Raw genomic sequence first — 14,431 nt, 5'->3', positions numbered from 1 at the left:
TATTCATCCCAAAGCTACTTCAACCCGAGGTATGACTGTATAGTTACATATTTCCTAGGCTTGGGGGTTGCATAACTCCATATCCTCAACATTTATCCAGTGAAAATAAGGACATCCTAAGGAGAAGCAGGACATTACAGGATCAAATCTGAAATTGGGATGGCTTCTGTAAATCCAGGACTGTCCCTGAAAAATAGGGACATTTGGACTGCCTCTCACTCTGCAGTCCTGCTCAAACTTAACCCCACTTGACTGGTGATTTTGGAAAATGTAAGAGCTATACATACTAATTAAAGTGTATTTGATGCTTTTAAAAAAATTGGTGGGGTTTAAATGTATTCCCACCCTGAAATAAAGATGTTTTACACACAGCCTGAAGGGGGTTATTCTTTCCCACACACACACACACACACACACACACACACACACCGTTTTCCCCAGAAGTGCCAATGCATATGCAAGCTAATTTGTTCTGGCTATTATCACAATTTATTTCAGTCGCTACAAAGCAGCCAATCACTTTAATAAAGAAGGCTCCAGCCACCCAATCTTGCCCAGTTAATAAACCGCATTGAATCGCCCAGAATAAATGGGCTCTCGCTTGCAACCAATATAGAGAATTTCCACCCCGTAGTGTTATCACCGCTACCCAGGTACAATTAAAACGCGTGTTATGCATGGAGCTGCGAGGCCATTACCAGAGCCGACAAACACAATTAGAAAAGGTGCCATTGTGTGAGGCCCAGCTGAAAAATCGGCCTGTTTGTGTGCACCTTTCAACGGATTGCTTGCTGGGTGGCAAAGTATTGAACCGGTAGGTGATTAGGAGACCAGGAAGACAGCTAAGCAAACAAAAGGCTGCGGCCTACCAGGAGACAGCATGAATACTAGGTGAGTTAAGGATGGGTTCCCCAAAGCAAGATGGATTCCCGCCTTTTCAGCATTTTGGTTCATTAAAATATTGATTTTATTGGGTACACAGACTGGAGGCTGCACTCAATTGTCTTTTGTGTTTTCCTCATGCATCTGAGCTTACACCTTACATTTAATGGTTGTCTCCTCAGGCTTATATTGAAAGTAGGAAATTGCTCACTGTTGCTGATAACATTTTGGGCGATGTTTAGGGATATATTTGCTTCTGGGAATTATTCCGCTCAAAGTAGAAAAACACAATCCCTTGTAAAAAAATATATGTGTGTTGTCCTCACTTGCCTTTGTTATCATCTTTTACTCCCATCAAACAATCGAAACTGATTCTTTGCTGGCAATATCATCTGATATCACTGTTTTTACGGTGTTATCTTTGCTTAAGAAAGGAAGAAGATCGTGCTGGATCAGGCCAGTGGTCCATCTAGTCCAGCATCCTGTTCTCACAGTGGCCAACCAGATGCCTGCAGAAAACCCACAAACAAGATACAAGCACAATATCACTCTCACCTCTTGCAGTTTCCCGCAACCCTTGTTCTGCAGCATTGTGGCCCAGTTGCGGAGCTACCCCTTCCTGTGCAAAAGCTACAGCTAGATGTAAGAAACAAACTCAACAAGACAAGAATCTGGGGTTAATGAATGGCCACGACTTTATTGATTCCAGATGTAGGTGGCCTTTGGCTCAGGCACTGGGTGTATATCCATTTCAGCCTCCTGCCAGAGGGCTGAAATATTTTGATAGGGGCGTGCCAAGGATTATGGCCTCCTCAAGATGCCAGTCAACTAAGGTGGCCGTTCAAAGGCTACTGCTGGAAGCTCTATGGTCCCATCTGTCACACACTTGGCTTCTCGATAGGGTTTTCCACCTAGATCCCTTTAACGGGGTACCCTGCATATACACCTGCTCCGAAACCCTGCATTTTAATTGTACATACTTTTTATGCAAAGTGCACACTTTCAAAGCATAAATCGCACACTTTCCAGTGCATTCACCCATAATATATGCATGCTGTGCACATTTGTGAAGTGCGCTTTTTCGCCAAACAAAACTGTATTGCAAAATTTGGGAAAGACTGCAGCCCGACTGGGAGCTGTGTTCCAATTTCCAAGCAAGCTTGAGAGCATCAGGTCAGGTCAGTCCTGCCCAACACTGACAATAAGAGTTTCTTCCTTCATACCTGGTAGCCACTGCAACATCCTGTGGCAGCAAATTCTACCATTTAACTATCCTGGAAGGGACAGAGACTTCATGCTAATACCATTTGCACATTGCCTCTTGCAAATCCATTCACACCACCCAGGGCCGCCATAAAGAAAGCAGATGCAATACAAAATGAATGTAGCTTGGTAAAAAGTCCATTGAGAGGTCACAGAATCATAGAATTGTAGACTTGGAACGTCTAGTCCAACGCCCTGAAATGCAGGAATCTTTTGCCCCATGTGGGGCTTGAACCCATGACCTTGAGATTTAGAGTTTCGGCGCTTCCGGGTTGGCGCCATCGCCGAATGGCGGACTCCCTCCGAGCTCCGGAGGGAGCCTGCTTGGCAGGGGCTGGGTCCTACCGCACCGGCGATGCGGGGACCCTTAAAAACCACGGCCACGGGGGCCGTGGACATGGGTGACTCGGCTTGCACCATTAGCGCCCTCCCGACTCGTGAAGGAGCCTTTTTAAAGGCTTCGGATCGGGTGCCGGGGAGTGGCGTGGTGCTTTGAGTCTTCTGCTTTCCCTGCCGAGCGCAGCCGCATGCCATTCGACGGAGAGCGCTGACTTCTTCTATTGAAAATTTGGACTATTAACAACAACCCGTGAGTAATTGGGAAACCGGGTTCAAAATTTCGGATTTGGCACGAGCGGGGGCGATTTAAAAAGGAAGTCAATCCCCCCCCCTATTGTAAGCATTCCAAAACAAGGACTGGGTAACCAAGGTCCAAAGGGAAGTATATTCCTGATAAAAATCATTAATTTCACGATGGGAAATTATAAGAACTGTGCTGGAGGAGAAGAGTGGAGGGTGAGAAGAAAAATGCAACCCCCCCCCCCCCGGGAACCGGGGCGATTAGCGGAGCCTGGTGAAGAGAGACGGAGACTTTGACAGCTGTCAAAGTAGCTGTCAAAGCTGGAGAATATAAAGAGGACTTTGTTTATGAGGACTTTGCTGGTTAATTTTGTTACAATTTGCTATAATATGGATATAAACTGTTGGAAAATAAGCAACAATTTGATTTTTGGATTAGAGGATACAAAGTTATTACAATCCCCCTAGAGGGGTTTCGGGACATTACAAGAACGGTCGTAAGTGGAAAAATACTCCGGGATTCGTACAGGACTTGTTATCTTCTGGGAAAGCTGCAAAACTGAAATAGTATTTTGTCTACAGAGGTATTTACATTAAAGGAGACAATAGAATTTTCTATTGAAGAAAGGAAGGGACTGGACGTAAGTTTTTGTTCCTGAATAACAAACCTCTGTAGAGATACCAGATTTCTGAATTAGAAAGTTTTAGCAGCTGAACAGGACAAGAAACCTGAGAAAGTGAGGAATAAGAAGAACAAAGGACTGATTACGACACGGAAAGAACAACGGGAGGAGTGGTAAAGATCAAGGAAATTAAAGGCTTTTGTTAGATTGGACACTTGAAGTTAAATATTATTAAAATTAATAAATTAAAAGAAAACCGGCAAGATGGAATTGGGGAGAAATCTGGTCATGAATTGAGACTTCCAAGCTGATAATGTATAGACTGATGGACATGGGGAATTCAAACCGGGGAAGGGGGGGGGGAGATTTGGAATCCAAAGGCTGTGTAACCATCTTTTGAATTTTTCTATATCTCATATTTTCTATTTCTTTGTATAATTTACGCATGTCATTTTATTTTGATTGGACGTGTTTAAAAAAAAAGGGAATTCGTGGAAGGAACTGGGGTGGATCTTGGGGAAAATCTTTTTTCTTTTCTTGTTAAATGATGTGGGACGGTGGTAAGATTTGTACAATTCAATTTGGATAGTGGGTTAAACAAATTAAGCTTCAAATTGGGAGTGAGAGCTTGTAGAACCAAATTAAGGAAAGGGGAATACAGTCGGGGGGGGAGGGGGGAGTCCCAAAAAGTAGGCAATGAAAATAAGGTTTTTAAATATCTTTTTTTCTTTTCTTTGTATTTCTATATTTTTGGAAACTTTAATAAATATGATTTAAAAAAAAAAAAAAAAAAAAAGAGATTTAGAGTTTCAAGCTCTACCAACTGAGCTATCTCAGATGCCAATGACTCAAAAACCAGCCCAAACTCAAACATGTTGCATCATGCATTCTATGTGTGAGCAGCCCATTGAACTATGGGGAGGGCGATTGTAGCATGTTAGGAGACACGCTTTCAGAGGCCAACTTCTCATGGTTGGGATGTCTCAGGGGATAAGCAGTGAAATCTAGGTCATCATGCTGAGTCCAGCTCAGGTCAGTAGTTCCCGAAAGTCATTATTCTCCAATTTGGCAGCCCTTGGGGAAATGAGCTGGTCTATTGTCAAGTCTTGGCAGACACAAAGGGTCATGTCACATACCTTCCCCCACAACTGGGGATAATTGTCAGTGTCAGCAGAGGGCAGAAGGTTTCTCATGGATGTCAAGGTTGAAGCACATTGGAAAGGAAGGGCAGTGATCGTTGAGCGGCTGTTGAAGTGGTCCTGTTTGGTGGAGAAATGCAAAATGTCAGTTCCTCCAGGCCTGCCAATCAAACAGTAAATGAATAAATAAAAAAGGAGCAAGGACAAGTGCTCTCAGCTGATGCACGTGAGCTGCAGCCGCGCACAATAGCTGCAGGATTTTTCTACAGTGAGCCTTCACTACTTGTGGGACCGTGCAACCTTGCAGCTCAATTATAGGTGCTTGAGAGTCCCCCTAGTTTTGCAGACCTAGATAGGAAGACATAAAGACCCCTGAATCTGACCTGTCCAGCTTTTCTCCTGGCATGGGGGCTCAAAGCATCTCCTCTCTCTCCCCCTTCCACAAGGGCCTCACATGGGGAAAGGAAGGAGGCAACTGACAGTGGACGCTTAGACACCCCAGCAAAGCAACTCAAAAACATTTTGATGAAGGGGACCATAGCACAACCCCAGTACTAAATTACAATTGAGGCTGGCCCTTTAAGAGCCACAGTCTTTAGACAAGCATAAGTCCGCTCACCCCTCTTGGTGCGGCAGTGTTGCAGGGCGGCATAGGCTTCATAAGCCCCCTCCGCCTATCAGGAACTGGACCCTAGCCTGCGCCCAGCTTTGGCTAATGGGGATGCAGGCTGGGACTTGGGCTGTGCCAGGGGGCAGAGCCGACACAGCAGGTAGGCTTCCTTCGTATCTGCCCCTTGCCCATTTAAGCAGGCTGCACTTGGGGCACTACCTGTTTGTTCCTTCGCCGGGTTTCCCCCACGCCCACCCACTTTCAGTTTAAGCTGATAGTCAATAGCTTTGCTGTGGCTACAGTGGTTCTCATTCTTTAAGGAGCCGGGTTGTCTAATTGGCACTGACCCAGTGGTTCTGCCTACCTCATAGCAATTGCCACAACTGGTTAGGCATTGGTGCATCCCTTTGTTTTGGATGGGGGGGAGGTTGTAGTCACCGCCTGCCCCTCCAAACGCTGGGGTATCCCATTAAAGGGATCCAGGGGGAATGGCCAAGTCCGTGTGCCCAGGGGGGCCAGGGCCGAAGGCACTCCCCCAAACACTGGTCCTATTTGATGTACCGTAAGTCTTAGGAACCCCCTCCTGGATTGACCACACGTCACTTCAGGTGGGTGGGTGGGCCGGAAGTATTTTGATTGCCCCATGCCCAAGCCAAACCTCTTTCATCATCATCATCATCAATAAATAAATAAATTTTATTTATACCCCACCCTCCCTGGCCAGAGCTGGGCTCAGGGCGGCTAACACCAGTAAAAATTGCAGTAAAAACATACTGGGGGGGTGGGACAAAACAAAAAGCAAAACAAGCCTCATTTTAAAAGTAGCCCATAGATCACATAAAGGGAGGGAAACGTAAGGGTCAGACTGAGTCCAAACCAAAGGCCAGGTGGAACACCTCTGTCTTGCAGGCCCTGCAGAAAGAAATCAGATCCTGCAGGGCCCTGGTCTCATGAGACAGAGTGTCCCACCAGGCTGGAGCCAGTGTTGAAAAGGCCCTGGCCCTGGTTGAGGCTAATCTGACTTCCTTAGGGCCTGGGATCTCTAGAGTTGCTATTTATGGACTTAAGGTCCTCCGCGGGGCATACCAGGAGATTCAATAAAGTTGTGCCCTGTTTTGACCCCCCAAAACAGCCTCATTGTCTCTTATTTGCATGGGTTGGGGTATGGGAACCCGACGCCTGGTCCTGCAAGTGAAAAAAGAGAGTTATAAACTCACTGTCCACCTCCACTCTTTGTTGGAAGCAAGTTGCTTATTCACATATATGTGTGGCAATGCAACCACTCCCCTGCTTTGCTATATTGGTACCTGGGACAGAACACCTGGTGGATCATGGGAATTTACATGCTGATTTCTTGAGGGATATGATAAGCAATAGGTTTGTGCAAGAGGGCCAGGGTTTGGTTTTTTGTTTGTTTTGCAGGCAGCTCATAAATGCATCTAGTGATCAGCATTTGAGGAAGTTATTAAAGTAATTATCAGATTGGGGAGATCTAGCATTGGCACACGATGTAGGAGGAACATAATGAGTTCCCAAGGCAAGATATAACAGAGCTTTTGGAATAAATGATGCTATTACATTTTTAGGGTCGCCCGCCCCCCCATTCTGATTACTGGTCATGCTGTCCTGACAATCTTCAAGATTGGCTTTGTGTTATTAAAAAAAAGAAAACCTAAATGGGTAATAGAGATGTGGCACTATGTGATGACACACTCAGGGCCATATAACCAAAGCATGTCATTGAACAATGGGGCATTGATGACTTTGTTTGTGTGCTTATGGTTGGAATATAATGTTCCCTGGATGGGAGGGAGAAGAAGAGGCAAGTGAGTTAGTCTTAATGCTTCTACAGTGCCAGCTAAAGTAGTAGCACCCCTTTGCAAAGCGGAGAGATAGAGAGTCCTGCGGTTGGTAAGATTGCATCGCCTCTTAGCTCTTGCGATTCTGCCCATTAGCAGGCAGAATTAGCCGGCCAAATCTCGTCTAAGCCCTTGCTGTTTCCCCCCGGCTTATGTGCTCTGAGTGCAAACAAGGCACTGCCACAGACACATCAGCTGACTTATATCAATCCCACACCCCAATCGCTTTGCCCTTCACAGACGATAGTTGTCTTTGTAGGCAAAAGGCCAAGATGCTGAGCTGATAAAATATTCAAGAGGCTTTTGCTGTGACCTCCAGTGCGAAGGCTTTCCTCCTGCTTTCAAGCACAAAAAGCAGGGAACCATGAAAAAATAAGCTCATGCTAGACGTGTCAGTCTTTAAGACTCTGCTGCAAAAAATAAAACTATCCACCGCCATCCAAAAAACCCGTCTACACCCGACTGTTTGCAAACCATGTGTTTTAAGTTGCAATCTGCAGTTCAGAAAGCCTACCGCTGAAAAGTACGTTTGCAAGCACTACATGAGATTGATAATAAAATGTGTCAGAGATGTGCCCATTCAGGGTTCTCCCAGTCTTGTGGAAACTGCTTCTCTATAAGCACCTCTCAGAAGCCAAGAACAGGGTTGAGAAACCTGCAGTTCTCCATTGGTCCCATTAGTTATTACAGTGGTACCACGGGTTAAGTACTTAATTCGTTCCGGAGGTCCATTCTTAACCTGGAACTGTTCTTAACCTGAAGCACCACTTTAGCTAATGGGGCCTCCTGCTGCTGCCGCACCACCGGAGCACGATTTCTGTTCACATCCTGAAGCAAAGTTCTTAACCCGAGGTACTATTTCTGGGTTAGCAGAGTCTGTAACCTGAAGCGTCTGTAACCTGAAGCATATGTAACCCGAGGTACCACTGTACTATTAGCCTTGGTTGCTGGGGCAAAAGAGAGCTGGAGCCCAACATGTAGAGGGCCAAACCTCCCCTATCACGGGACTGGACCTGTTTGCATGGGCTGTTCTTTAACCCATTCACTGCACCCATATAGTTGGGCCATCTGAGCATCCTCCCAGTCACTCAGGAATCACCTGCTGCAACATACAAACACGAAACGTTGTCTCCACATGAGCCCTTTTCTCTGGCACTGTCAGATTACTGGTGTATTTGTTGATATTTTTTCTTGCTGTTGTGGTAATTTTGTACAATGTACACTTTACTGCTACACTTTACTGGGACACTTTACACTTTACTGGGATGCGGGTGGTGCTGGTCCCGGGGGGAAGGTTACCGTTGGCATAGTCAAAATCCGGTCCTGGGTCACTAGCCTGGAAACAGTTCACAAGGAGCGGGGCGAGGTCCGAAGCAGGAAGCCGGGCGGGGACAGGAACACTGGAAGATCAGGTCTGGGTCCGGGCAGGAGCAGGTACTCAACGACGTTTCTCCCACAACCTAGGACCGGGCTGACTGGCCTTTATCTTCTCTGAGGCCAGGGGCGGTCCCGGCCCCCAGGAGACCCGCCTCTCCTGGCCTTAAGGCGAGCACTCCTCCTGGGAGAAACCAGTTCCCTCCGCCTCTCTGCCCTAAGCCTCTGCAGTTCAGGAGAGGCTGGGGAGTTACTGGATCCAGGAGGAGACTCACCTTCCTCTGGCAGGGCTGGGAGAGGCGCACCTGTAGGCACTGTGTCCTTAATCACCTCCGGAGCTAGAGTGGAATCACCTGGTGCCTGCTCCTGAGGATCCGGCACAGGTGCAGGTGCTTCAGATCCAAGGCCCCGCCCCAGCTCAGCCGGCCCTGGAGGCGGGGACTCTTGTGCAGGCTGGGGTTCCTCCAGTTCCGCCTCTGAATCGGAATCCCAGGCCATCACACCACAGAGCCTAGAACTTGCCGATCAGAAGGTCAGCGGTTCGAATCCCCGCAATGGAGTGAGCTCCTGTTGCTCGGTCCCTGCTCCTGCCAACCTAGCAGTTCGAAAGCACACCAGTGCAAGTAGATAAATAGGTACCGCTCTGGCGGAAAGGTAAATGGCGTTTTCGTGCGCTGCTCTGGTTCGCCAGAAGTGGCTTAGTCATGCTGGCCACATGACCTGGAAGCTGTACGCCGGCTCCCTCGGCCAATAAAGCGAGATGAGCACTGCAACCCCAGAGTCGGCCATGGGTCCCTTTACCTTTACCTTTACCTTACACTTTACTGCTACACACAGACACACAAACATAAATGAAAGTGCAGCAAATAAAGGTATGTTTGGGTCAAAATTGGGCCCAACATCATATTTTTTTTTTTGGATGACTACTGATGTAGAGGGTGGGGAATTTTCGGCCTGTCAACAGCTGCTGGACTACAACTTTCATAATTCCTGATCATCAAATCATAGACTTGCAGAGTTTGAAGGGATCCTGAGAGTCATCTACAAAGCTGGAATCTCAGGTAATGCATCCTTGAAGTCCCAGATGTTCTCTGGCATTTTAAGGAGTGAATTTAAGCAGGCTTCTGACATGGTGTTTTTTATTATTATTCTGGTTATATTGCATTTTTATGACTCTGCTAGGTAGACAGTTGTCTTGTGCTGGCTAATTTTTAAGTTCGGGGTGTTTTGAAGTTTCACACTGTATTTTGCTATTATGATCTAGGTTTGCCGCTTCCTGATGAGATTATTCCAAAACGCGAGGCAACCCATCAAATAATCTGGGTCTTCAGTAAGGCAGGGCCATAGCTCAGTTGTAGAGCATTTGAATGCACAAGTTTCCGAGATGAATCCCTGGTCTCCCCAGGTAGGGCTGGGAAAATCTCCTGCCTGAAATCCTGGTATGCGGCTGCCAGCCAGTGTCAACAGCACTGACCTAGGTGGACCAGCTGTCTGACTTGGTAAAAAGCAGCTAGCTCCCCGTGTTCCTATTTTCCAATAAAAAATTCAAGTGACTACAGCAACATTATGTCATTTTTGAAGTGTTCCCAATTGAGGCACACCTCATTCTCGACGGCAGCTATAGCCAAGACTCACACCCCACCCTGTAGCTGTCAGCAAAAAGCCACTTCTTAACTGCCACCCGGTTTTGCACACTTATTTCATGGTGTCAGCCGCCGTGAACATTTTAATCTGTTAAGAGGGCTCCCCCCCCCACAACCCCAGCCCTTTAACACAGAACCCATGTTTTATTTATCAGCCTTTGATTGAGAAATGCTTAGAAGGCAGGCCACGTCCTTCTTTAGATGGACGAGTTCTTGTGGGTCTTCTTTTATGATTATCATTATGATTATTATTGGGTTGTTGGTGCTCCAACATCTGTGGCCAGGCATCTTTATGTAGAGAAATATGGGCTTCTGCGGCAGGGAAAGACCAGGGCGGAGGTAAGGAGAAAGCACTCAGCGAGGCCTATAAAGCTGTCTGTAAAAAAGAGAATAAGAGAGGCTGATCTAAAGGCTGGTGTTCTATATGGGAGTTGCCTCTCTCTCTCTCTCTCTCTCTCTCTCTCTCTCTCTCTCTCTCTCACACACACACACACACACACACACACACACACCAATGCACACCTGACTTTGCAAGAGGCTTTTGGTTCCTGCCCAACAACTAGAGAAGAATGGAAGTATAAAGCAAAGGCAGGGAAAGTTTATTGTCCCCCTTTCTCACGGGACACTTTTAAGCCTCTCTAAAAAGAGCGAGATTGATGTTCTGGTGGTTGCAAAGGGCTCAGAGAAACTTGTTTGTCCAGACAGGAAAAAATAAATCTTTTCTTTTGTGCCTATGTGTGTGTGGACACAAAGGCGTGGTTTCTCTCAGTCCTTCCAAGAGGTGTATTTTGGAGGTGAACTGAAACTCGGGGGTGGGGGGCAGTGGCGTAGCGTGGGTTGTCAGCACCCGGGGCAAGGCAAGTAATTTGCGCGCCCTAACCCGTGGATTTTAGCAGGGGGCAGAGAGCTGCGAGTGCGAGCGTGAGCGCCCCCCCCCAGATGTTGTGCCCGGTGCGGCCGGCCCCCCCTGCACCCCCCACGCTACGCCACTGGTGGGGTGGGTGGGAGGGGGAATCAACATACCAGTTCTAATTTGAACATGAAGATTTGGGATACAGCTCTAAGCATACATAGGCCCGATCTAGATGCCACATTAAAATATATTATCACATTTAATACACACATTTTAATAAAAAACAAAAGCAGGGAGAAGGTGCTCTAGACCATGGGTTGGCAAATGAAGGCCCGGGGGCCAGATCCGGCCCAATTGCCTTCTGGATCCGGTCCACAGACAGTCCAGGAATCACGGCGTGGATCGCGTGGGGATTCTGATTGTTCAGGCTATGCCATTTCCCCCTCCTTCTCCCTCACACACACCGTGGCGGCGCCTCCTCCCTCCCTCCTCCTGGCTTCTCCTTGCCCTGCCTAGAGGAGGAAGGGGGCTGGGCTTTGTTGAGCCATGGTTGGCTGAGCACCATTTTAAGCAGCCCCTCTCTGGAGCCAGCCCCTTTGCACCAATCATCGACCCTCCACCACCGCCGGCCCCTACCGCTTGCAAGGCACAGGTAAGCAGCCACCGGGGCTCGTCCGATGCTGTGGAGAAGGGAGGGGAGAGTAGTGGGTTTTGGTTTTTTTCAAAATATAGTCCGGCTCCCCACAAGGCCTGAGAGACAGTGAATCTGCCCCCTGCAAAAAAAGGTTTGCTGACTCATGCTCTAGACTATCTGACTGGCTTTCCAGGTCCAAAGCAGACATGTTTCTGTAACACCCAGTTTGTTAACGGGAGATGCAAAATTATTCTGATAAACATTTGCATATGCAGTTTTGACTCACGTGCATATTTTTGCAAGCAATCTCCCCTAACATAATGCATTTTTATATGTTATTTTCACTCATATTTGTCCGCTTTCTGCACATTTCCCTCTAATATTTGCATTTTGTTTGGTTGGAGAACTGCTTTGCAAAATTCGGAGTTGTGCGAATCTCAAAGGATGCCTTTGTTTTGGTTCTCATCTAACTTTGGGAAGTGTGAATTAAGTAGTTTCATGTAATGCAAACAGGATCAAATTTCTCCCTCATCTCTGCTCCACGAATGGAGGTCCCCATGCTGCTTAGGTTCCTGGCTGTTTCTCCAACGCATCTCCTCCTCTCAGGGCCACAGGAGCAGAAGAAATAGAAGAAACCAGGCAGGATCTTCAGGCCCCCACAAAGCATGTGAAGCTACATAGAATGAGAGGGACGAAGATGGAAATTTGTCCAGATCAGAACTGAAGTGGGTTTTGACGAAGCGAGACACAGTGATAACAGCAAGAGACTTTATTGAGTTAACAGAACTGAACAACAGGGGCAAAGCAACTGCTTATATGTATTTCTGAAGGCCTTGGCCACTCCCACTCCCAATGTGATTGGCTGTCTAAACCCCCAAGCTCCAAATCGTAAGAGTTTAAGAGCCAATGCCAGTAGCCCCAAACCTGATAATGCTACATGATTGGAGATCATGTATCAAATCAGAACACAGGGGCTCAGAATCCTTAGCCCAGACTCAAGCTCAGGCAAACACAGAGCACTGAATACATATCAGGGACCAGGAACTGGCTGAGAGGTCATAAGAGACATATCAGTTCCTGTATATTCTCCTGGTCTGAGCTGCTTTGTTGCTGAAGCAACAGCTCCTTTGTAGCTCCAAGCTTCAACCTTCCTGAGCTGGGGAAAGGAATTCTGCCTTTTTAAGTCCCCACAGTGCTCCCAATTTAGCATCACTCAGGGCATTGTGGGAAATTAAGATGGCACCTCCCAGAGCAGGCTGCCATTTTAATTTCCCACAATGCCACGAGCATTGCTACATAAGGAGCCATTGTAGGGAACCAAAATGGCACCTCCCTGAGCACCACTGGGGCTGCCATCTTGATTTCCCACAGTGCCCTCAATGATGCTACATTAGGGGCCTTGTGGGAAATTAAAATGGCGCCTCCCAGCCCCAGGGTAGATGAGAACCCTAAAAGAAAAGAAAAAAGTTGACATGGGGATCCAGGACATGTATCATCAGTGGGCCATGGCAAAGGCATTGGGGCACTGCCAACTGCCTGAGAGTGTTGTGTGCTGCCACCAGGCTTGCTAGTCTTCTGGGGACTAGGCCCTGCCCCCCTACAGGAAACAGAAGATTATTGATCACTGGTCAGTGGTTATTAATAAGGCAGTAGCTGCACTCAGGGGATGCGGGTGGCGCTGTGGGTTAAACCACAGAGCCTAGGACTTGCCCATCAGAAGGCTGGCGGTTCGAATCCCCGCAACGGGGTGAGCTCCCGTTGCTCAGTCCCTGCTCCTGCCAACCTAGCAGTTCGAAAGCACATCAAAGTGCAAGTAGATAAATAGGTACCGCTCCAGCGGGAAGGTAAATGGCATTTCCGTGCGCTGCTCTGGTTCGCCAGAAGCGGCTTAGTCATGCTGGCCACATGACCCGGAAGCTGTACGCCGGCTCCCTCAGCCAATAAAGCGAGATGAGCGCTGCAACCCCAGAGTTGGTCACAACTGGACCTAATGGTCAGGGGTCCTTTTACCTTTATCTTTAGCTGCACTCAGTGGTTCATCCGATGCTGTTTGAGCCTGCCCATCCATTGTCTCTCTGGCAAGTGCCATGTTCTTGTAATAATCTCCATCCCATGGCGATTACCTCACAGGAAAGGAAAAGCAAACAAACCGCCCTTCGATTACAATTACATCTCTCCACTCCGCTTCGCCACCAGGCAGTGCAATTGCACACGAGGCAGACCAAATAAATGGCATTTCTGCATATGCGAACTAACAGTCGGGAAAATGCCACGCAGCGTGGGGGCCGCGGAGCGCCTGGCAGGCAGCACAAATTGCTCAGCAGGCCCATCTATTATATCTATCATCTAGTTCTCCTTGTGTAGCACGGGAGCACATTTCGGATAGAGGAGATTGCGAGTGGTGGGGTGGAGAGAGAGAGAGAGAGAGAGGTTGGGAGAGAGCGCTGTCCTCTCGTTTAACGCGGCACGGTAATTGTGTTGACTTTGGTGGAGTACTGTTAATTTCCAGAAGGCACGTGGCTGGTGGGGAGGGGTGGGAAGGAGAACAAAACAAAATACAGCTCTAGCCGAATTGCCAGCCAGCCCGCCAGCCCGTCCACCCGCCTGCTTTTCCATCACTCTCACGCGATATCTATTTAACACACAAAACAGTGCATTTTATTCTTCTCGGAGCTGCCAGATGGCGAGGTCACACCTAGTCTCACATATTTTATTGTCTCTGAGTGTGCAAGCATGTGTTCAGTCTTTAAAAGAAAGGGGCTGGGGGGGGGGAACCAGCGCAGATTGTCAAGATATATCCGCATTAATTACAAGACGGTATCATGGGCAAACAGGCATGAATGCAGACATCTCACAATCCTGACATTCGTAGGAATCATAGAATCATAAAACTGCAGAGTTGTAAGGGACACTAAGGGCCATCTAGTCTGACCCCCTGCAACGCAGGAAACTCAGCTAACGCATCCATGACA

At 47.7% G+C, this 14,431-nt stretch overlaps 1 long non-coding RNA gene across 1 annotated transcript in view; it reads right to left on the bottom strand.

The window, feature by feature from the left end:
• Nucleotides 1-1,149: 1,149 nt before the first annotated feature.
• LOC308470623 overlaps nt 1,150-14,431 on the bottom strand; it is an 89,577-nt gene continuing 76,295 nt past the window's right edge. The window contains exons 2-3 of the long non-coding RNA XR_013982499.1: nt 4,484-4,606; nt 1,150-1,391 (exon numbers count right to left, since the gene is read on the bottom strand). This is a non-coding gene — a long non-coding RNA (uncharacterized lncRNA). The remainder of the gene's footprint in view (nt 1,392-4,483; nt 4,607-14,431) is intronic.

Source organism: Podarcis pityusensis (genome assembly GCF_964106645.2).
Source record: "Podarcis pityusensis genome assembly, chromosome: 1".
Lineage (NCBI taxonomy): Eukaryota > Metazoa > Chordata > Lepidosauria > Squamata > Lacertidae > Podarcis > Podarcis pityusensis.
Note: the sequence above shows the minus strand (reverse complement) of the source record. Positions and strands in the feature narration are given on the sequence as shown.